The sequence below is a fragment of the Neomonachus schauinslandi genome, chromosome 3 (assembly GCF_002201575.2).
Source record: "Neomonachus schauinslandi chromosome 3, ASM220157v2, whole genome shotgun sequence".
Classification (NCBI taxonomy): Eukaryota; Metazoa; Chordata; class Mammalia; order Carnivora; family Phocidae; genus Neomonachus; species Neomonachus schauinslandi.
In genome coordinates, this window is record NC_058405.1 from 171323313 (window position 1) to 171347956 (window position 24644).

Sequence of the window (24644 nt, forward strand, 5' to 3'; positions counted from 1 at the left end):
AGAGAACTATAACTTTCTTCACTCTTAGACTAATGAGGAACAGAAGAAAACATGGGAGTTCACATGTTAGTAAAACAAACCCCAGCCACCCCATCTTTATTTTGGGGTCATTAATACCTGAGAATTATATGTAATTGACACTCCAGGCACCCCCACCCCCTTTTCCTATTTTGGAACTGCCCTTCCAGGATTAGACTTCTCTGGGTTAACAATGAATTAAATCCTTCCCATACATCTAATAATTAAAATAAACTGGGATATGAATCAGCACATGAACTAGATGAGTAGCTTATATTTTTTTCCTTCTTGTCTCTTTTTATGCATATTTAGTGGACTTTGTAGCAGCCTCTTTTGTATCTGAGGCAAGCAGATGCTTTTACTCTCTCAGCCTAATGATGTGGAGAAAAACAGAAGGATACAAAAAGTCTCCAAGTGCTTCATCTTCAGAGATAATAGATACTGAAATTGCGTTCCTCACACCATCCCCTCTTCCCAGTTCAATACCTGGAAATGGTGAAAGAAGTATAAAAGCTGTGCTGTAAGACACAAGAAAACCCTTTTGTAGACACTGGTGGGTTTCTTTTTAGGAAAACGTGAGCAACTACATGAAGCTGAAGGATTGAAACTTAGAAGTCACAACACTTTCTTCCTGGCTTTCAGACAATAAAGTATAAATGAGGGGGTCTTACTAGCTATTCAATATCAAACCGTCAGGGCCAGTACTGGAGAATATTGGTAAATAATAGAAATGAAACATGGAAGATATCTGAAACTTCAAGCCAATCTCCAATTTTCAAATATCAAAATTGATGTGACTTCACTGACTGCTTACTATGCTCAAAGGAACAGTGGGGTCAGGGCAAATTCCATTAATCTCTTCCAATTCAGTCTTATCTTTTCCTGATCATTGTCCCTCTTGTTTTGTATCATTCAAGTCAACAAAATAAGTTGCCAGCTTTTGCTTAATTGCTACTAGACATGCACCAATTTTCCCCAAAGCACCAGATTCTTTTTAATTATTCCTTTTGGCAACACTGAACAGCTCTTATTCTGTGTTACTTAATAAAATGTTTAGAAAATAGTTAACAGAAACTTTAAATCCCAGGCCAGTAACTTTCAATATTTAAAAAGGCTGATGAAATCAGGTGTAATATATACAGTTGGAAAGAAATTAAAGTTAGATATAACAATAGGACTGATGTCAAAATACTGGTTGGGGATGGATGCCCCAAAGGATAAATGGATAAATGGATGACTATAATCTATTGTATTCCTAATAATTATTCCTTTATGTGAATATATCATTTGTAATTCTTACAACAACTCTGCAAAGTGATTTTCTTTTCTGTTACATATAATAATTCAGAGTAACCTGCCTGTATTTGGAAGGCCTGTTTTGCGTCTTCAGTCCCACATCATTTTTCTTGCTTGTTATAGGGAAATGAGGTCTCTTATTAATAATTTCTAGGGTAGTTTCTCAAAATTCTTTAAAAAATATAAAGTGGATATTTTGCCCTTAAGATGCAGCTAAAAGAGTCAGAAATTTACAATGATTTATCATAGAATGAAAACATTTCTGATTAAGTTTCAAAATGCTTTAAAAATAGATACTTAAAAATCTAAGAAACAACTGCCCAAGGAGATTTAAAAGAGAAAAGTTACTTTTTAAAACAAAGATTTTATTTATTTATTTGAGAAAGACAGATAGCAAGAGAGAGCACGAATGGGGAGGAGAGGGAGAAGCAGGCTTCCCACGAACAGGGAGCCCTATGTGGGCTTGATCCCAGGACCCTGGATCATGACCTGAGCGGAAGGCAAATGTTTAAAAGACTGAGCCACCCAGGCACCCTGAGAAAAGTTACTTATTTACATCTTATGGATTAGAAAAGAAAGACAGGGCAGGAGTGAATGATACACCAGAGGCAGCCCAGTCAGTGGCCATAAGTAACAACCATTCCTTCCCATGTCCAGTGGGATTCTCTGTTGGGAATTCAAGATTGTATCTTAAGTGCCATATTCCACTCAATGCTTCATTTTCCTGCTTACTGCAGTAACTGGGATTTCATACCAACAGTACTAGAATCACAAGGTAACTCTTCAAAGGAGGTGTAAGTTAAGCCTCTCCTTCCTTTCCTTTCAGAACTATATTATTTTCAATCTTTTCTTGACTAATGCTAGGATATTCCCCCATTAATTGGTTGAGAATTAAGAATTAGTTGATTAAAGTTGAGAATCATTTGGTTTATCATTAATTTGGTTTTATGGTACCAGTTTCTGGCCAAGAAAAGGAAGATACCAATTACCGTCAAATCTGATGTTGTACATATTTATATTTGTATTCAATAGCTCCAGTTAAAATTAATCTTCATTGGCTCTCTTTAGTCTAGCTACCTTCACTTCTTGACAAAACAAACAAGCAAAAATGAGGGGATTTACACTTAGTTTCCCCCTAAATAATGGTGAATTACTTTTAAACACTGGGATACTCTGATACACACTACTTACTTTATAATGCATCACAGATAATATTTAACATTGTACATTTAAGTGTATTATATATATTTGTTATTGTATAGTATATGTTTTATATATACTTGTGTACTTACGCGCACGTGCGCGCACACACACACACACACACACACACACTACACGTCTTTAGGAGACCCCAAGAGAATGCAAGAGGGGAAATTCAGACAGGGAAAAAAGGAGTGTTCAGAAAGAAGAGATTCAAAATGGAGTTCTGTTCCACTATGAAATAGAGGATCTTGCAATTTCTAACATAAAACCAATCTTAAAAAGGTGCTAGATATTTTTTGTTTCTAGGCTATTGGAACTGTCCTCACTGAGAGTTGTTACACAATTATGTAGACCTCAGATGAGAGGATGCGAGTGCCCAGATAGAGACGTGGAATGCCACCATAACGTGTTAATGCCCTCTTTTCTGAGCAGCCTTTCCACCTTCAGAATGAAGTCCAAATCAGCGCTGGGTAGAACTCCTCCCAGCCCCCATGCTTGACTCACTTCCAACAACAGGATGTCTCTCCCACCCACTAAAATGAATCATTTTGTTTATATTTTGCAATAAGACTTTTATAATTGTGCTACAGAATTCACAGGAGTATAGGCCTGGGGCAGTCAATCTCCTTATTCAAGCACTTGCCTTCTTTCACCTCAGTGCTTCCAGGCTGATGGTCTTCAGGCTAAGCTTAGGGGCAAGAAGGATCAACTGCCTGTGAAGAGTCAATGAAGAGGCTGATGCATAAACACCTGAGCCTATGACCCACCATTCCAAAACAAGCCCCTTTCTAACTGCCAGTCCTCTTGTAGCTCTTGGAATACATATAACTTGCTTGATCTTGAACAGCTGGCTTAAGCGAGTGTCTTTTTCAATTACTATAATAATAACATAAATAACTATATGTAACTCTAGCATGTTTTAATGCTTTTCAGCTTTAAAAGGACTTTCTCAAATAACATCATATTTAAGCCTCATTCATATAACCATGGGACGTAAGCATCATTTCCTCTTTTATGGATTAGGTAATAAAAGCTCAGGGACATTTGTAGGTAAACAAAATTGGAACTTTAAACTAGGAGTTGTGGTTTCAAATCCCATACTCTTTCCTCCATATCAATCTGTTTATTGTGTGATCTGAAAGCTGATGGAGGTCCAGGAGCCCTCCTCCCCACCCCACCCCCGCCTCTAAATATTCTTCCCTAACTTGGCAATATGATAGGTATTTCCATATAATAATGGCTCCCTGGATATGTGTACTTTTATTTATTTATTTTTATTTTTAAAAAGATTTTATTTTTAAATAATCTCTACACCCAACATAGGGCTCAAACTCACAACCTCAAGATCAAGAGTCACACACTCCACTGACTGAGTCAGCCAGGCAGCCCTGGATATTTATGCTTTTAAACCAGATTAATTGATTATGTTACCTGAAATACATAAGGCATCGGATATCTGATTTATCCATAGGGATTAATGTTTATTAGTCATTAACATGTAGATTCACCTAGAAGAGAACAGGTGTCTGGGGAAATGAATAGTGGAATATAAAAGTCTGATTGAGGAAAAAGGCTGGAAATCGTCCTGAGCATGAAGCTGTCCCTGAGTAAGACATCAGAATGAGAGATCTAGCAATCAGCATTCAGGACAAAAGTATCAGAGAGGGATGGAGGCAACATAGGAACCAAAGAGAAAGGCTGGGAATATCCTGTGATCTAAAAACACTAATCGACTTTGGGCATTTTAAGATATTATCTGGCAAAGTCCCTTTACACTGAAAAACCAGAAAGAATTTGCAAGAAGAAGGGAAAAAAGTAACCACATTCAGTTGTCTTTTGGATCAGCATAATACTGCTTTTCATTGTTTTTCTATATTAATTCTAACTAGAAGTCCTATATACTACCATCATGGTGCTCTCTTGGGGACAATGAAGTTGAAACCCTTAGTTCAGGTGGATGTGCTGAGGCATAGTCAAGTAGCATGCCAAGTAGCTTATAATTGGTGGCATGTCAAGTAGCTTATAATTGGTATTCAGGGGCACCTGGCTGGCTCAGTCAGTTGGGCTTCCGACTCTTGATTTTGGCTTGGGTTGTGATCTTGGGGTCATGGGATTGGGCCCGGGTCGGGCTCCACACTCCACACGAAGTCTGCTTGTCCCTCCCCCTCTGCTCCTCCCCGCCGCCGTGCATGATCTCTCCCTCCCTAAAATAAATAAATAAATAAATAAAATCTTAAAAAAAATAATAATGGGCATTCAATCCAATGACAAAGGTATGTGGTATGCCATGCTGAATGACTTAGCTTTAACTGCTGTGCATCTTCTCCCCTTAAGTCATCATTTCAAAATGGAAATATTTTCATATTAATGTTATCATTATGGGGTGTGCGCTTTCCACCTTCTGTCTTATAAAGAATATTTTCAATCTGCACCCAACATATCAATATATAATTTACATGTGAATCACAACTTATGCTTAGAGACAACATTATTTCAAGGAGCAAAAAAAGTTTATGACCTTTTACTTATTAAATGTCAATCTGAGTAACAAGAGTTGATTGTCTCATTACTCAAACAAAATGTTTGCTTTTATCTTTCTGTAGTTCTTTAAAACCTAAGATTTAAAATTGGAGATGGAAATACAAATGCTAACATCAATGATAGTCTTCTACTGACCTAAAATGGCTGTAAGATTAAAGCTGAAAGATGCAGTGACTAAGGCTGAATTAAAATCCTTACCCCTCCAAAGAGGGAGTTTGGCCAGAAGCTTCTCATAACTTTTATCCCAATTGCATAGAGATCAATGTGCTCATTTGAACTCAGGAACCTATTAGTTACAACTCTCCATGAAGGTCAATTTGACTTGCCAGCAAGGGTTTATAATGCATATTATGCCATATATAGATCTGTCAAAATATGGTTGGAGTGGGAGCTCAAAAAAATATTACTGAACGAACAAATGAACCAATGAGTCTATGATACAGTGCTGGTGCTTATGCAAGAAGCTAATGTTATAGTGCCTAAATCTCAATTACAATGAGCTCCCTGTACTTTAGATGTACTAGACTTTCGCTGTTGTATTAATTGAAATTAAGTGAACCAGGTCAAGATTTCAAAATATTTTTGGCAATAGGTTATAAAGGGAATTTGTATGGTGTTAGCCCAGGACTGGACTTCAGAGCCTGGCTTTAGCTTCACCACTATATGACTTGAGACAATTGATTTCATTTCCTCTTTTCTTCAGGACACAAAGGAGATAGTAGCATCTATCTCCAAGTGCTATTTTAAAGATCAAATGAGATGTTATATGTAAAAGATTCACCATAGTCCTGGGTACAATAAATATTAAATCCTCATGCATAAATATTTTTATAATGGGATTTACTTCAACAAGAACTAGCCTAAATTAATTTGCTTCTGTATGCAGAAATTCCATCTCTTTAATGTTAGCATTATGTATACAAGGATAAGTTTCTCCCTTCCATAACTTGGAATGTCACTCATCCATTCTATAGACATTCTAGCACTTTCTATGTGCAAGTAAAAGTGCTACATAGAGTTATTGCCACAGGGAAGGGAAAGTAGAAGGCAGGAGGAAGGGCAGTAATGTTTGACAAAGCATCAATAGGCTTCTACAAGGAGATTAAACATATAAGCACTTGAAGGATCAAACAATACTATGTAATTGACAGACCTCAAATATGAGTGAAAAGACCATTATATAATTTTAATGTAAAACCTAAAAAGTAAAAATGGTGGTAGAAGAGGTCTGAACCCCTGGGTTGAAGACAGGACAATGAGAGAGCAATCACAACTGAAGGTGAACACAGAAGGGAGTAAGGGACAGGAAATGTTTTAGGCTGTGCCAGGAAAGAGTATTTGCTCAGTTAACCAGTCCTTCTGGCCAAAATTCACTGCTGTCAGCACCATTTACTGTGTGCCATCTTTAGGAGGGGGCTGACAAAAATCAGTGTGATCGCCCATAAGATCCAAGAGTTAATTAATACTACAGAGTTGATACTTCATTTTAAAATACATTAGGATACAGTGGGTTAAGTGTGTTTCTTAATTTTAACCTAGCAACTATCCATTAATTTTGAAGTTAATTCTAACCTAAAATCCAGAGACTGTTAGTTAATTTTTGGAGTTCCCAAATCAGGGATACACAGTCCAGGAAGAATTAAATCTAAATGAGAAACTCTAGGAGGACCTGAGCTAGGATGACATTCTGCAAAGGCAATGCTTCTCCTGCCTTCATTTCAGGCAGCCCGGGAATGTGTTAGGAAGTATAAGAGGTGTTAGAAGTAAGTTTTCATTTGGTGAAATGAATGGTGTTGAAGTTAATGTGGCTTGGCTAGAAAATATTATAAATGTACCTCCACCTTTGCATGAACAAGGTGTGAAGATCAGCAAACCCAGGGTCCGAATACCCTCTGGAGTTTATGTGTGGTCTAGGAGTCCATTCAACCCTGTACTCCAGCAGTAACTAGGTGATCCTAGGCTAAGCCCATTGTTGCTAGACATATGGTTGCACGCGTCTCCAATGCACCTTTCCAGGAAGGCCTTTGTAGAGTGCCTGCAAGGACAAGGAACTGGGACTCAATGGAACTTCATGAACAGGTTCATGTGACCTGTTTTGTGCATGCTTGCCAATAAATGTTTTTATGGATGGCAAACTGCAAGACTTGTCATTGTAAATGTTGCCAAAGAGATTGTGAGGGAGGAAAGCCATAGGCTCACTTATCTCAAGTTATCAATTATTAATATTGTCTACGAAGAAGAACCTAATGAGATCATGAATGGCCAAATTGGCTTAGGATATTTTTTTTAAAGATTTTATTTATTTATTTGACAGAGAGAGAGATAGCGAGAGCAGGAACACAAGCAGGGGAGTGGGAGAGGGAGAAGCAGGCTTCCCGCCGAGCAGGGAGCCCGATGTGGGACTCGATCCCAGGACCCTGGGATCATGACCTGAGCCGGAGGCAGACGCTTAACGACTGAGCCACCCAGGCGCCCATTAGGATATTTTTTTTTAAGGGAGGGAGTGGAGAGGGCCAAGGTGCAGAGAGAGAGAGGGAGAGAGAATCTTTTTTTTTTTTTTTAGATTTATTTATTTAGAGAGAGAGAGCTCAAGCAGTGGGAGGGGCAGAGGGGAAGGGAGAGCGGAAGCCGACTTCCCACTGAATGCAGAGCCCTACTCGGGGTTTGATCCTACAACTCTGAGATCATGACCTAAGCCGAAACTGAGAGCCAGACACTCAACCAACTGAGCCATCCAGGTGCCCCAGCTTAGGATATTCCTAACAGATTAGAAAGCACGAAGCAGCAAATATTTATTCAAATGGTTTACTGCAATGCAGATCTTTAGCTTCCATTTAGATTATGAATTTGTTCTTTGTGTTTGCCACTGGGCTGAGTATTTAGAGCAAATATAGATATGAAAAATAAGATTCTTACCCTAAATGGTGTGTGCGCATGCATGGTGTGTGTGTGTGTGTGTGTGTGTGTGTGTGATGAGGGGTTCGGGAAGATAAAGGAAAAGAGACAAGCATGTATCTAAACAATTATCATTGGCATGATACTTGCTATGGTGATAGGGTCATGCACTTCATTTGGTACTAAAGTATGAAATTTGGACTCCTAATATAATTTATGGCAGAAGGTAAAGTGGGCAGGTGGGGGTGGAGAAGGCCATACCTGCCACGAGTTTTGAAAGACAAGTTGGAATTCACAGAGAGAATGACAGGGAAGGAGGAAATAATATATGCAAAGGCATAAATGTAAGAAAGCCCTTGAGAAGACTGAAGTACAATAAAACTCCATGATAATACAATAACTTGAATTCAGATATACAGCAACTGGCTCACCAGGTTATTTCATTATCCTTGCAAAACAGGCTCAGGCATTTTACATGATTGGATGTTCTGGACCCCACTTATAACATAATGGCAGCAATTCCTGTAGTCTGTTGAAAGTGGCTGGGGTGTGAAGTACATGACTGACTGATAGGGACAGGATTACGGCCAGAGAGGGTGCAGGAGAGTTAGGCGTGAACATAAAAGGTTTTAGGTGCCATGTCGTAGAGTCTGGATTTTATCCCAAAAGTAATGTTGAGTCAGAATGATATTAAGCATGAAACTGGCATGGAAATATGTGTTTAGAAAAATAACTGGCATCAGGGGTGCCTGGCTGGCTCAGTCGGTGGAGCATGCAACTTTGGGTCTCGGGGTCGTAAGTTCAAGCCCCACTTTGGGCATAGAGATTACTTAAAAATTAAAAATATATATATTAAAAAAAGAAAAAGAAAAAGAATGGGCATCAGTATAAATGATAGACCAAAGGGAGCTAGATCAGGGGTGCAGAAACCAGATAAAAAGGTGCTGTAGTCCTAGCAAAGAGACAAGGGGAAGACCTAAACTAAGGCAGTGGCAGTGGAGATGGAGACAGAAGAGTTTCATTAGGAAGAAGAACTGACTGGACTTGGTAACTGAAGGAAATGAAAGTGAAGGGAAAGGATGGTACCATTTCCTTGCTATGGATGACTCGGAGGATGGGGGATCCATTCCCCGCATTATGAAATGGCCAGTTTGGAAGAAAGGGAAGAAAAGGGAGTTAGTAATAGATTTATTGAACACTTCTAACAAACCCACATTTCCTTAATTATTTTTCTTTAGGTATTGCAATTGGGTTACTCTACCATAATGAAAAGCCCTTATATTTCAATAGCTTGAGCTGATCTGGATTAGATACATTTATCATGAGTTGACTGGGAGATTTGGAAACAGAGCTGTCAGAGGCTTAGTTTGGGGTTATTTGTCATCAGTGCAAACTAGGATTTTAATAAATGGGAGGAGGTGAAATTTAAGAAAGGGAAATGAGAATGAAGAAAACTATTCTTGGACAAAAGTTTGTTAATTCCTAGTTATGATCATGCATTGGTTATTAGTAATGCTGAATGATGTTGGTGATGTAACACAGTGGCTCCTTAAATGAGTTTTAGTAGCAAATAGGGAGTTGGTATTTTGGGGAAAACCTCTGTGATGCATTGATTTAGAAGTTCCATAAAGCACTCCTATACCCATCCATCTAGTAAATACTTACTGAGCATCTGCTAAGGTCCATGCACACTGAAAGAGCTGGGAGAGTTGGAACAAATTTAAAAAGAAAAAAATAAATCAAATCTTGGTTGGAACACATTCAAAGAAGGTTTTGGTACTTCAGACCTCTACTGTATAAACAAGGGCCCAGAGATATGATAGGAATAACTAAAGTGAATGAATACCTACTCTGGATTGATTGGATTCTTTTTAGCTATAGTTCAAGTTGTTCTTTTCTTTTTTTTTTCTAAGCCTTACTTATGCTCAACTAGGTTTCTTATAAACTGTATAATCTTTTCTTGCTTATGGTTTTGTGATATGCATGTGCCTTCTTCAAAGAATGGGACAAGAACATCTCAAAATGAAAACAGTGATTATTGATACTCAAACTATCAGGAACCCCCTTACACAAGGAAATCAAGACAAATATTAGCAAGGATATGATAGTAAAACAAGGGCTATCTTTTACAAATGAATGTGCAGGCCAGAAAGCCTCTGAATATTTCTGCTCTCAGAAACATTTTCTCATCAATTTCCCTTTCCTGTGTGATTGCTGTCTGGGGCCTACTGGAGGGAGTAGAATTCTTTCAAACGTTGGTTCTATTAAAAAGTACTTGGCTTCTCAACTATAAACAGTTGATGTAACATCTTTATTGCCTTCAGTTTTAAAGCACAGACTCACAAAGAGAAACAAGTTCCATTAACAGTGGTTGTTGCTGAAGATTATAGGACTAATTTAGCATTAAGAGGACTTTTATCCAGTGTGTCTCTTGGCAAAATTTCACATATACGATCTAGCACATAAGCATAGAAACCAAAGAGCAATTTACATCCCTTCCCAAATCTTAGGATAATTTAGATTGGCAGAACTAAGGTGAGAACCATGGTTTTCTTTTTCTCTTCAAACATCAGATGAGTACTTCTTAATGCATGGATTGCAATAAACAAGTGTTGTCCTTCGGCTAGTAAGCAACAAATATTTTCACCACTCTATCCTTGTGCCTTATTTTTTTTCCCTAATAGCAACAGATGTGTATAACAAATACATCAAAAGGACTGGGTGCAAGTCACAAGCTTTTTTACTTACTAGCTGTTTAATCTTGGACAAGCCATCTAATCAAAATCTTTTATTGAGCACTTACTATATACATCAGTAGACTATAGGTTTGCTCTTCTTTGATATCACAGATTAACTTAATACATGCCATCTTATTAGATGTGTTATCTTATTTAACTCTCTCCAAAATGCTATGAGATAGGTATTTTGATTATCCTCATTTTATAGATGAAGAAACCGAGGCTCAGAGAAGTCAAGTGACTTCTCCAGATCACAAAGGTTGAAATGGGACTTGAATTGAACACCCAGACCAAAGGCCCATGGGTTTGATCAGTAGGCTCAATTTGCCTAAGAGTTTTGAGTTTCTCATGTGTAAAATGGAAATCAGAATAATGAATCTCTCAAGATTTTTACAATAATTAAAAGACAATATTGTATAAAGGAATCATTACTGTTGTTATAGTTCTTGCTATTCGAGTTTCTCATTATCCCAGATTAAAAACTAGGAGAGCTCTTTTATTTCGAACTATTCCTTTGTGCCCCAAACCCAATCTTCACCATCTCCTACTTACTCTTCCTAATATCGTTCATTCTTTCCCATTTGTTTCATCAGCTGTGTTAGTGACAATGCCCACCACTTTTTGTAATTTCAATAAATGTGTAATTCTTTTTCTTGCTCCAGCCTTCTACTCACCGTGATATAACCTTTCTATGCTATTTGATTAATATACACAAAACACAATATTCCTATTACCATGTGTCATTATTGCTTATCAGGTAAGGGCATCCTAATGGCATCACTCTGGTATTTGAGACCCTGGGTCTCTAGGACCTATATCACCCATTCAAACTCATTTCTCAGTAGCATCTAATGGAGTTGGGGGAAAAACTTCTTTATTGGGTGTCTGTTAGTGGGAGGCACTGCTGATATTTGGTGGAAAAGACAAGCTCAGGCAGGGGCCTCATGAAGTAGAGACCAGAGACAAAAACATCAAATAAATACATACATAGTAAATCACAATTATATAAAGGAGGGGTGAGTGGGGGTGAAAACTAACCTAGTATAGAGGTTCAAGGAAGGTTGCCTGAGGCAAAATAAGACCATTCACCTTACATCCCAACACCATGAACTTGGTTTATTCCCTTCCTTCCCTTGAAAAATGTTCCATTCGGGACGCCTGGGTGGCTCAGTCAGTTAAGCATCTGGCTTCGCCTCAGGTCATGATCCCAGGGTCCTGGGATGGAGTCCCACATCGGGATCCTTGCTCATTAGGGAGCCTGCTTCTCCCTCTGCCTGCCACTCCCCCTGCTTGTGCTCTCTCTCTCTCCCTCTCAGACAAATAAATAAAATCTTAAAAAAAAAAGAGAGAAATGTCCCATTCTTCTCCATGCAAATCCAATTATCCTATTAGTCTTCCTTAGGATCCAGTTAAGTCCTACTCACAATATTAAGCTTGGCTAACTTCTCTAGCCTCCAAGGATTGTATTTAAAAAAATTGGTGCATTTGTTGTTCTTTGTTTCTTATCAAAGTTGACTATGTAATAGATTATGGGCTTTAGGGTCAGGTATGGTTAGTCTTGCCCTCACAATTTGATTACTGATGTTTTTATCTGAAAAGCTTGTGTTCTTCACCTTTAGATTCCACACAGTGTTACGATAAATGAGTATTTGTTTAGTGAATAGCTGAGTGTTCAGTGGGTGTGCTCATCTAGATGTCTAGAAATCTATGCAATAAAGCCAGAAACATGGCTCTAATACCTTAAGCAACCTTCCTAATGCTTAACATTAACCTAATCCCACTCTTGTTCATTTGCTTTAGATTTTATTTGAGCTAAAATCTGATACTCTTTGCATTAACATTGCAGAAAAACTGACTGCTTATTGTTCTGGAGGTTTGGCTACATTACCGAATGTTAGCACAGGATTCATAATAACCCAGAACTGAACTCGCCTATGAGATTCACTCATCCCTGTCATTTGCCTTCCGGATTATCTATTTAATGCCAAATTTCCACATAAAACTAAAGATAAATCAACAAAATGAAGACCTTAAATCTCAGCTTTTGGCATGCCTCCGAAAGAAATGTGATTTATAACAAAGTTCTGTTGCTTTGTTTTTGTTTTTTCTAGTTTTCAGAGTTCTGCTTAGCATGCAATCTTAAAACAGCGAATTAGAACTAACAGGATTCAATGGAGGTGAGTGAAGTTTTCAAAGCAGATTAGGTTCAATTTTGGTACAAAATTCTTCCAGAGTAAATAGCATTAGTAGTTGTGTAGAGAGGTGTGTGAGAACTTAAGTATGTCATGCTCTACTCAAATGCATTCGTATCCTTTTGTCTATGGGTTAAATGTCAAAGCATACTACTACTCATATGAGAGAAATTCTAGCTGATGCGCAGTTATTTCTACTCTCTTCCACTCCCACTCTCAAAGAGACTATATTCAAAATAATGATGCAATGATATAAAGTTAATTCTCCATAGAATCCTTGTAGGTGGTCATCAGATCATAAGCTGCTCAAAACACAGAAACTCCGCATCTCACTTCTACACTTTAAACATAGCATCCTTTCAATAGGATGGGACAAAATAATAACCTGCACAAGGGGCAAGCATTCTGGCCTGTATTTCACAGTCTTCCATTGACTTGTAAGTAAATTTGAACAGATTTCTTCATATCTCTAGCCTTCATGTATTGTTGTACCAAATTTGTTCATTTGTTCAACAAATATTTGTTGGGTGACGATTAAGTACCAGGCGATTTTCCAGAGAGTGGTTTTGTTAGCTATGCCAACAGTAAGGTGAGTGTTTCTAATAGAGATGAATGATTCTGCTTGATAGATAGCATGGGGCGTAGAAAGAGGATTTGAGTAGTAAGACCAAATTAAATCTTGGCTTCAACACTTACTTAGTGAGATCTGTCGCTACAACCTCTGAAAATAAATATCTTTATCTACAAAATAGTAATAGTTTAGAAAGTGTTTAATGATCCTTCCACATGCAGGCACTGTGCTAGGTGCTAGGAATGTAGTATACACTCAAGCAAATAATGACTCTGCTGTGGTGGGGCTGAATATTTCAAGCATGTTCAGCACACACTATTATTGCACCCCTGACTCTTGTTAGTCTATGTGGTGGTTTTAAAATGTGCCCATAGAATCTCTGACACTTTTTCCTTCCAAAGGTAGAACCTAATCCTCTTGCCCATGAATTTGGGCACAGGCTTAGTGATTTGTTTCTAATGAAGAGAATGTGGTGGAGGTAATGCTTGGAGGCTTCCGAGGCTAGGTTGTAAAAAGGCTAGCATCTGCCTGACTGTCTCCTGGATTGCTTGGTCTGGGGAAGCTTGCTGCCATGTCATGAAAACACTGAAACAGCCTGTGGAGAGAAGCCACCAACTTGGTACCTACAATTGGTACCAACTTGTTAAGCAGGTCAGCAATAAGATCTGCCAGCCCTAGTCAAGCTATCATCCAGTCAACTCCAGTAAAAATTGTACGCACTCTCATGAGAGACCCTAAGGCAAAACTGCACAGTTAAGCCACTCTCAAATTTTGGACCCATGGGAACTGGAGGATAATAAATGTTTGCTGTCGTTGCCGTTGAGTTCGGGGAGGCAATTTCTTATAGACAATAGATAACTAATTGAGCCTATGATAAAAACATCTGGATGAAGATAAACAATTATGGTGGAAGACCTTTTCAAACTTCCCTTAGTTTATCTCCCATGCTGGGAAAAGAAAAATTAAATAGTTCTTCGCAGACTTCTATTGTTTCTTTTCCTATAGGAGAAAATCCAAACTCCTCCGTCTAATGTTGAAAGCCTCACATAATCAGAAGCAGCGTGGTCTCTCTTACTCTACAGCACTTACACTCTCCATTGGCTGATCCAGTCTACCTATCCTTGGCTAGTTTTTGATCATGACCTTCCTCAGTCTTGAAGGACACATCTCTTCTTGTTGCATATTCAGCATATTCATTTGTTTTCCTTCCAAGCTTAATTTAAGTCCTGGGGTAATTCTTGATGACACTAATGCACAGCAATCTCTTCCTTTTTTAAAACTTCCAGTAGTTTTTATAGCCAATATGACTTATTAATACTTTTTTCCTAAGTATTTGAACTGTTATTACATGTCACTATCAATCACTAACTATTTGAGTTACCACTATGTGCAAAGCACTGTGCCCAGAGCTATGTTTAACACTTTTACTTTGGTTACATTTAACTTTTTTATTTTTTTAAAGCTATTACGGGATATAACTTGTGTGTGTGTGTGTGTGTGTGTGTTTTCACTCCAGAGTTAGACCGTAAGCAACTTGAGGACAAAACACAGATCTATTCTTCATAGCCTAGGCACATCTTGTAGAGTATGAACCTCCACAAGCATCTTTGTACCATTTTAATACAAGGCAGTAATTTTCAAAATAACAAAACAATTTTTGACATTTTCTCATTCTCCTGATATTGATGAAGCTAAAAGCAAGTGATTCTATGTTAGTGTGTGGAGTACTTGTCGAAATGGAACTGGCCATGCAACTACATTCATGATATCATCTTTGACAAACCTACGTGCATACAAGCTCAGGAAATTATGAACACTCCCTTCCTTAGTTACCAATCTGATGGCACTCTCAGAGTGGAGGCATTCTCCTCAACTGTTCTGTCCTGAAGATGTGATCTTCAACATAAGACATAAAAATGGTGTGAGACTTCTAGCATCCTGCAGATTACAGTGAGAGATCCAGTGCTAAAATGAAGCAGGGCATGCCGGCAAAGTTTTCCCTGAAACTATTTTAAGAATTAAATCCATTCCCTGGTTGACTTTCACAGTAGTGAGCTAGTAAAAAAAAAAAAAAAAATGCAACTGATTTACAAGATAACTGAGAAGATAACTGAAAAGAAAGGAAAAGGTAGCTTTCAAACTTAAAGTTGCATCAAAATTATCAGGGGAGTTCTGTAGACTGTCTGGTCCTCATGGCTCCACTCAATACAGCACCTCATCCATTCATCATCCAGCTAATCATCTCTGCCATCCCCTCCACCACCACCACCAGATGTCCGTTTAGAAAGCCCAGGGTAATCCACATCTTTCAACAGGTGTATTTATATGGTTTGGATTAAGGTAGAGTGGTTGAGTATATCTGTTTATAGATAGAAAACAGCCTGAGAAAATGTACACTAAAATGTTAACAATAGTTATCATTAGAAGGCAAGATTATGCAGGACTTCTGCTTTTTACCGTATGCATACTTATAGTACATTATTTAATTTTTAAATAATAAGCATTTATATCTATGACCAGAAAAAACATAAATATGTTATATATTTAAAACAAAGCTAATTCACTAAAAAGTTCCAATGGCTCCTCATCCTCTCCACAATAAAGTTCAATGCTTTTAGTATTGACCAAATAGCCTCAGCTTCCCACTTGCAACAGAAATCCTCCTTTTCCAGGCAAAACAAACTCCAAATTCCTGGCACATCTAACTCTGTCATGTCCTGTGTCCCCACTCATGTTGGTCATTGTCTGTGAGGAATGCAAAGACACTAGTTGTCTAGTTGACAAACTCCTCCTCATTCTTTAAAGCTCATGCTAAGATGTAGGACGTCCTTGTGAAGCCTTTCCTGATATCACAGACAGTGCTGTGGGAGCCACACTGGAGCCCAAGGCAAAAGAAAAGTCAGTAATACTGAGCCTGACTTCATCTAAAATTTTAACATTTTGTTCATCATAGAATTTTAAAATTAATTTTTTTGATTTTACTTTTTAAAAAATTTTATTATGTTATGTTAATCACCATACATTACATCATTAGTTTTTGGTGTAGTGTTCCATGATTCATTGTTTGCGTATAACACCCAGTGTTCCATTCAGTATGTGCTCTCTTTAATACCCATGTGGTGAAGAGTAGTAAAATTAATTTTTGTACTTTAGAATATTGTATTGAAATATGATTATCTTGATTACTGAGATTTTGCTAACCCCTCAAAGTCTGCATTGCATTAGCATCCCATAGTCCCAGCCCTGATCCCAGGGAAGGTTGTTGGACTCTATCTCCTCACTGATTTGCTTTTGAGCCTACCTCTACTGTGGAATTTATCACATTGCATATTTATTTATTACAGATTCTGACACACTTATTAACCTCCTATGGATTTGATTGTTCTGAGGGCTCATGGTTTTCTTAATTAGTGCAGACATAACAGGTACCCTTTAAATATGTGACAGAGGCAAGAATAAATGTGAAACTATAATCAAGTCTTAAATTTTCTGAGCCTCAGTTTTCTTATATCAAATAATATGATGCTAGATTAGCTCAATGATACTCAATGATTGATGTTATACCCTATACCTATATAATATTATAAATAATATAAATATAAAATATCCAACACTAATACAGCTCTTAATATGTGCCAGACATTTATCTAAGTATTTAACAAGTATTAACTCATTCAATTTTCACAATAACTCTGTGAGGAGCGTGCTATTATTAGCTTTGATAGGTAAATGTGGAAACTGAGGCTCGGAGGATCCAAGAGACTTATTCAAGGCTTGTGTTTGAATCCAGGCAGTTTGAATCTGGAGTCTGTGCTCTAAGCCCTTATACTGCCTCTCACAATAATAATAATTTTACATATAAATATGTGACTACATAACCAAAACCAAAAGATTTTATTTTAAATAACCACAGATTTTATTTTTCCTAATGTGAAGATGTTATAAGTCATTCTAATTTGAATCCACAATGAAATTCTAACTGAGTCAAGACCAGCAAATATCGTATGCTATGGCATTTCTTCCATGAGGGCTGCTCTACTCTAAAAATATACACTGGTTCATTTATCAAAGCAAAAGACACAATGTGACCTAATCAAAGAGAATGAGAAAAGTTGAACAGTGAGAGCAACATAAAATGACTAAGGTTTCCTACGCCAGATTTCCTGGGTGGTACTTATAAGAATGTTTAACAGTCACTCCGGAGAACACACCGTCAGCCAACCATGGACCCAGACCCTCACCTATGAGCCTGTGTCTGGGCTCTGTGCTCTCAGATAAGTAAAGAAGAGTAAGTTGAACTTTGTTAAATCTGGCTCTTAGCTTCAGGGGTATATTGGAAACATCCACTGCTATTGGGGACCTCAGCAAGTGAGATGACAGTACTTGTGAGAATTTTATAAATAATCAATTATTTATCTTTATCATATAGACTTGAGTATTAGAAGTCCCTACCTGAGAGTAACAGGAGCCCCTCTGTTCTTTATGAAGGGAAGGAGAGAGATAAGGAGTGAAAAAAAGAAGACATGTGGCCCCCAGAGACGATGTCAGTGGGGTAGTCACCTCTGGGAAGCTAATAAGGTAAATCATCAGAAGTAGGGATGATGCAGAAAGGACAGGGGGAATAAAACCAAAAGACAAGAAATCTTCCACTGCTCAATCAGTAGCTATTCTTTACTCTTTATTTTTTCTATTTTTTTTTTTTTAAGATTTATTTACTTCTTAGAGAGAGAGAGAAAGCACGCAGAGGGGAGTGGGTGGGCAAAAGGAGAGGGAGAGAGAACCTCAAGCAGATTCCTGGCTGACCACGGAGCCCAGCGTGGGGCTTGATCCCACCATCCTGAGATCAGGACCCAAGCCAAAACCAAAAGCTACCCAGGTGCCCCTATTTTTCTACTTGTTAAATTAAGTTTTATTATACTTCAAGATATTTCTGGCTCTCTGATGCAACTCTGTGTACTAAACCTAACAAAGCATTAGTTGAGAAATCCTTTTGTCGTGTTATCTGGCATCAGGGTGTGCGCATTGGCGTTGCATGAGAGCATGGCAGAACTTCACATTAGGAACAGGGGGAGATGGGCAACTAAAACCAGGAGCTGCAGCTGCCCCTATGTAGGAGTGTGCCCAGGCCATGTTCACATTGCCTCCCTCCTGCTGGTTTCCTCCAGCTCGGTGCAGAATGCTAGGGGACATAGTCACAGTCTCCATTTCTCTGAGGTTCACAGAGTTTACCTCCATGGTGCCATCTAAAGGGTCAGTAATGTTTCCAAAAAATATTGTTAACTACTGATTTGCTGATGAAAGAAGTAAATGATGGGGTTTTCACTGGGAAATTCAAAAGTTGTTCTAACATTTTCTGAATCTTAGGCAAGAAGCAGACTATAAATCTCTCCCACACACAAATTTTCTGTATACATTCACATGAACTCTTAGGTATTTGTGAGGGAAATTCCCAGGTGGATCTACCTGGGGAGGAGTGACGGAGCTTTATACCCTTTTTCTTGCCCCAGTATTAACATTAGAGATATTTTTGATAGCACAGTCAGATTTACCTGGATCTGAGAAGTAGAAACCAAACCAAAAGCAAGCTAACTTATTATCCTTTACCTATATCTGATTCACATTGAGCTTTATTATTATGCATCTCTGGGTAAATTTTATAATCCAATCACCCATATCTTTCAAACTGCACTAAATTCTGAATGATATATTACACTTTTATTTTGTTCTCTCTGGTAGGAATCATGCTATATCTGATATTAGTATGACGCTGTGACATGATTTCTGCTATTAATGTACTATCTGTCTAATGAGTGAGTCGAGATTAAAGCATAAAGCATTCAAAAACCACCATTAGCCCATACATCCACAAGAGAGATATAAAGGAGAAATAACTGGAGTTTTGAGTGATCAGGGAAGGCAAAAGGGTAAGCCTTAGATGTGAGCTTGCCTTTTGATAGACGAGGAGGAAGAGACATGAGCATGTGTGTCCAAGTGGGAACGAGCATGGGGTGTGTGGAAGATATTCGGACACTGCCTCTCTAGGCAAAGGTCTCATACTGCACAGCACAGTGAACAGAAAGTTGCATGAATCCTGATTATGAAGGTCTCGAAAGTAGGATAAAGGGGAGTTGAAACTTAATAGACCCAAAGAATATTTTAAGGGATTATCTGATGATACACTATGGGAAGAATTAGAGGCTGGGCTTCCAGAGTGCCCCTCCACCTGCAAAATAAAAAGCTGTTGAAGACACACAGGCATAATACAATGAGACCTTGAATCAAGGGACTGCAGGAAGGATGGAAAGGAAGGGGTAACTCCAGGACACATTTCACAAGATTGATTCTATCTTGAAGGCTCACGGTTATGGGAGATGAAGGAACGGGAGGAGTCAGGAATGACTCAGATGTTTCTAACCTGAGAGACTGCATGGTGTTGCTGGCACATGTGAGAATGGAGAAATCGGATGGGGCAACACCTGGCAGGAGATGAATGATGATGAGTTCTGAGCTTCCCAGAACAAAACCTGCATTAATTTTGAGCCAATCAAAACAGAAAAGGAAATTATTTACTGTAGGTGCAACTATTACTGTTAAATCCTGAGCATGCTGGAGAGCGTGGTGTACCCCAGAATGGAATCCTGTCCTCATGCATTTGCCATCCCTTCCCTGAAAACATGCCACATGGAAAGTCAGAAGCAAGAGCAGGGCCAGAAAAAGCCTGGCTCCTCTGACTTTCACAACCCTCACGAGTAAGAGGCCTCATTGGCTCTTTCAACATAAAACCACACAATAGCTTCCTCTTAACAATTCAGGGACTGTAGGTATAGTAACATGCAGGGATCCTACAAGCCACCAATTAATAATTTCAATCTTCCTTCTCACATTTTTTTCCTAGAGCTGTTGACAGGTAGAAAAGCTGATTGAGTTCACTTTTATAGCCATGTTCCATCTATGGTAGTGCTAACAGGTGGTATGAGGAAGAAAAAGGAGGTGCTATAAACTGAAATGAGCCAGACCTTAGGATTGTCATTGCTGGGGGACACAACTTGAATACAACTACTGTATCTGCAGGTAAAACTCTGTTTAAAATCCAGGCTCGGGCACATAGTACCCATGTGATTATGGGTAAATTACTTAACATCTCTGTGCCTCAGTTTTGTCATCCCTAAAATTAGGAAAATCATACTACATAGTTTATAGAGATGATGTATTCACTAAGGAAACATATGTGAAGTACTCAGCATGGTGTCTGACACGTACTAAGATGTTCAATAAATTTCCACCCCTACTATGACTTTTATCGCAACCCTGAAGACAAACGGTATGCTCTGGAGGTCAAAAGACATGCTGGTCGTGGTGATTTGCATTTACCAAAGCTATGGAGTTACATCCAGATGGGTAGTGTTCAGGATAACCCTGTGCTAGCACACATTTGAGTGTGATACAACTAGCAGTTAGCTCCTGCCTTCCACCAGCTCATTTTCAGATGTGAGATGGGCTGAATTTCTTCTCTTCGGAGGAGGCGAGGTATTAGGAAGTGATGGCCTCGAGATAATCGGAGTTTAATCCAGGCTATGGTCATACTTACACAGTATCATTTCCATTGTGCTTTTAGTGGTATTTTCAACCACTTGAAAATATTGTTTCTCATTAACTTCATAAAAATGTGACTCCTTATTTGGCAAGACTGCAATTTTTGGAGTCCACTTATCTCATTATGGCAGGGTTTTTTCTGTTCTTAAAAGGTAGTGAGCTCCACAGTAATTAGGAACTGCTTGCCTGCACTTTGTGGGCATGTGCGTGTTGAAAGGAGACAAAGATAACTCACTATGTTATAGCTGGGCTTAGTCTAAATGCGTTTTGGAGGGTTTGTTTTGTTTTGTTTGTCTTTGCTCCTAAGCATGATTTTTCGGCTTTAAAGTTTGCCTCCTGACAAGTCACTGCATGTACAGATTCTAAGAGGTTGGAACTATTTCAAATGTGGTGTCTTAGGCCATTTCTTTATGTGAACGAGAAGCATCCTGGCCCATCTGCCAGGCTTGGGAAGCTTTCCTTACCTGGGACTTACTATTTACAGAAGCTAGTTACCGAAGCTGTTTGTGGCGACCCAGAAGGGTGTAAGTGAAGGCAGACAATGCCAGAAGTAAGTATTATGCTCAGGACAGGTGCTCACCTTGGCAGAGACTGCAGCAGCTTCCTTACTCACCAAAAATCCAGACTTCTCCAGACAGTCAATAAAACTACAGAGGGAGCCTTTTGAGTCACTAATTATATTTGTTCTGAATGATACACCAGTCCTACACATCTGCCCAGCTATTCTGGGAGCAGAATGTGCCCACGGGATGACAACTCCTTTCTCACCATAGCTGAGTTTCAGCTGGAGTGTAGCCTGGAGTTTCTTCTTCATTTCTCTGTTGCCCAACTAGCACTGAAACAGACACTGTAGCCCAGAAAGGATTTAACTCTGTTAAACAGGACCCAGTTTCCACGATACTACAACTAGTGATTCATGCAGAATTAGTCCGAGAGAAACAGCATTCTCCACTGAATACTAATATTTAGGATAACTCTGATTCATACATTGGCATGCACCTTTCCCCCCATATTTCTTGATTTCATGATAGAGACAGAGATGGGGTGTTTATATTCCTAATCTCTAACTTGTAGTCTACTTTTGTGAAGCCTAAATAATGCAACATGAGAAATTAGTACTGACTCCTAGATGTAAGAAATGTAAATCCATAAGCTTAAAACTAGAGTCTAGAGCCAGACTGACCTGGGTTCAAATCCTGACACCACCACTTATTAACTGTGCAATCCTGGTCAAGCTACTTAATCTCTCTGTGCATTGGTTTTCTCCACTCTGAACTGAATAATATTGCCATTACCTCCCTAAGTGTCTGGCACATATGAGATCAAGAAATATTTCTTTTTATCATTTATTATCATGAACTCATTTTAATCTTTCACTATATGAGAAACAAAGAAAAACAACAATAATTTTTTAAAAAAAGAATAAAAATCCCGGAATCCAAGCTTTCATTTTGGAGTTATTCCCTCTCTACCACAAGACAGGGAAAAAATGTAACTGCAGCTGTACTACTTTCAGATTCTCTAATTTGTTGTACAGATAGCCTCTTCAATTATAAAATTATGTTTTACACTTGATTATAGGATGAGTTGACATTTTGGACACAATTTGTATTTTGGCTCTCTGTATAAGAGGGTAAAATATGCGACAATAATCTCAAGAACAAGGTAAAGGTAGGTTCCAAAACCTTTCTCTCCTATCCCACATGATTGAATTCTGGCAAATTACATTCTCTCTGGGTCCCAGTGTTCTCCTCTGTAAAGTGAGAGGGTACTTTCCCTCTAATAGTTTTCATGAAGTTCTAATAAAAACAATAAACTATTTTTAACTGAGTCTTATAAGGTCTGAGAGACTAGCAAAAATACTTCCAATGTTTGAACTTCCCTATAATTCTGTTCTCTCCTACCCACAAACAAAAAGACAATCACCTCATAACTAATTATTATTAGCATATGATCATAAGACCATAGTAAAAGGTGGTTATTCATCTCCTTCTGGATATTGTGTTTTTGCAGAACCTTTTAAAGATTAGGTCTCTGAGGCACTCATCACATGGTTTTTCCAATTTTTTTCTTCATAATTTAGTGGAACTATAAGAGCTCTCCATGATTTTCTCCACAAACCTCTAAATCCCATCAGGTAGCACCAATTAAGACTATTCACGCACACACCTTATATTTCTGTCTTGTAAGTTTTGTAGGAGGAACTTATTACATAACTGAAAAATCCTTATAAACAAGAAATTGGTAGAAATAAGTTGTTGAAAGAAGCTAACAAACTCCTTTTGTCACTATCGTTAGTGAACTGATAATTAGCATCTTAAACCAGAATAGTTCAGAGTGTTTGTCCTTATGTGCTGAATGCATTATTTTTGAAGTCCATGCTACTTAAGATAGGCAAGAATACATAAATTTCAACAATATACAATGGACTTAATCTGTTATAAAGAACTAATATATGCATAATACGAAGAGAACAATATTATGCTGCTTTTATAAACAACCTAATAAAATTTCAACAATAATTCTGCATAATAACTTGAGCAAAAGTCCTTTAGAAATGGTAAGGTGCTTTTCAAATGTAAGGAATTATTTATTCTAGTACCAAGAGTTTAAACACTTTACACTAATTGAACTGATGCTCTCTTCCAAATTATTCTATTGTGTATGAATCAAGATTCCACCATGGCTGTCATCTTACTTCTTAGGACTGGGTGATTGAAAAACACTTATTTTTAAAAGTCACTAGCTCATTATTCTCTTTACAAATAATTCAGTATAATCTTCTTTTATATAGCAAATCACCAAAATTTATCTGAAATACAATCGGATTTACAGAAATTTGGTCTACGAGAAGCTTTTCAGAAGATGGCTGCTTTGTGAAACATCAAGCATCTCACCTAACCTTCACTCCTCTACCAAGAAAACTGGCTCCAAAGTTTAAGAACAAAAGCAAAAAGAACACTGATCAGATCATTGTGGTTAAAAAACTCATCCTCCTCAGTTCTGAGGACTTCTCTGAGTCTTTCCTGCATCTTCATTCTGGATCCAAAAGAAAATAATGGCCTGAGTTGGCATTGTGCCCATTTTTGAACTGGGTGATGACAAAGTAATGGAGCTAAAATAGCACTAACTGGAAAACAAAGTTCTTTCAAACTAAATGTGTTGATACATTTGCACCACTCATACCAGCCCTGAAGAGAGATAAGAGATTTGTATAGTACTCTGCATATCATTTGTTTGGTTGATCAAATACCAGTCTATGGTTTCTGCTACAATACAAAAAGTAAAGGATGATCTAGCTTGAGATTGCTACTTGTTTGTGTTGTACATACCATAATGAACTTTATGAGGTGAATAATAAATGAGTCAAAATTTTACAAAGATTAAAATATATTTTGGCTCCTACATGCTTCATAATTTTTTAGATAAATATTACAGGCTCACCTTTCTAACTGATTCAAAAGCTGGAGGAAAAAACAGGCGAGGTATTTATACAAATACTTCCAAGTGGAAACACAATTTAAAAATTTAGAATAAAACACTAAGGTGGTATCAAAATAAATTTTAACTAGAATCCCAAAATTAGGGGCACCTGGG

General features: G+C 38.1%; 1 protein-coding gene across 1 annotated transcript in view; it reads right to left on the reverse strand.

The window, feature by feature from the left end:
• Positions 1–24644, reverse strand: part of ABCA12 (ATP binding cassette subfamily A member 12) — a 168926-nt gene that overhangs the window by 129538 nt on the left and 14744 nt on the right.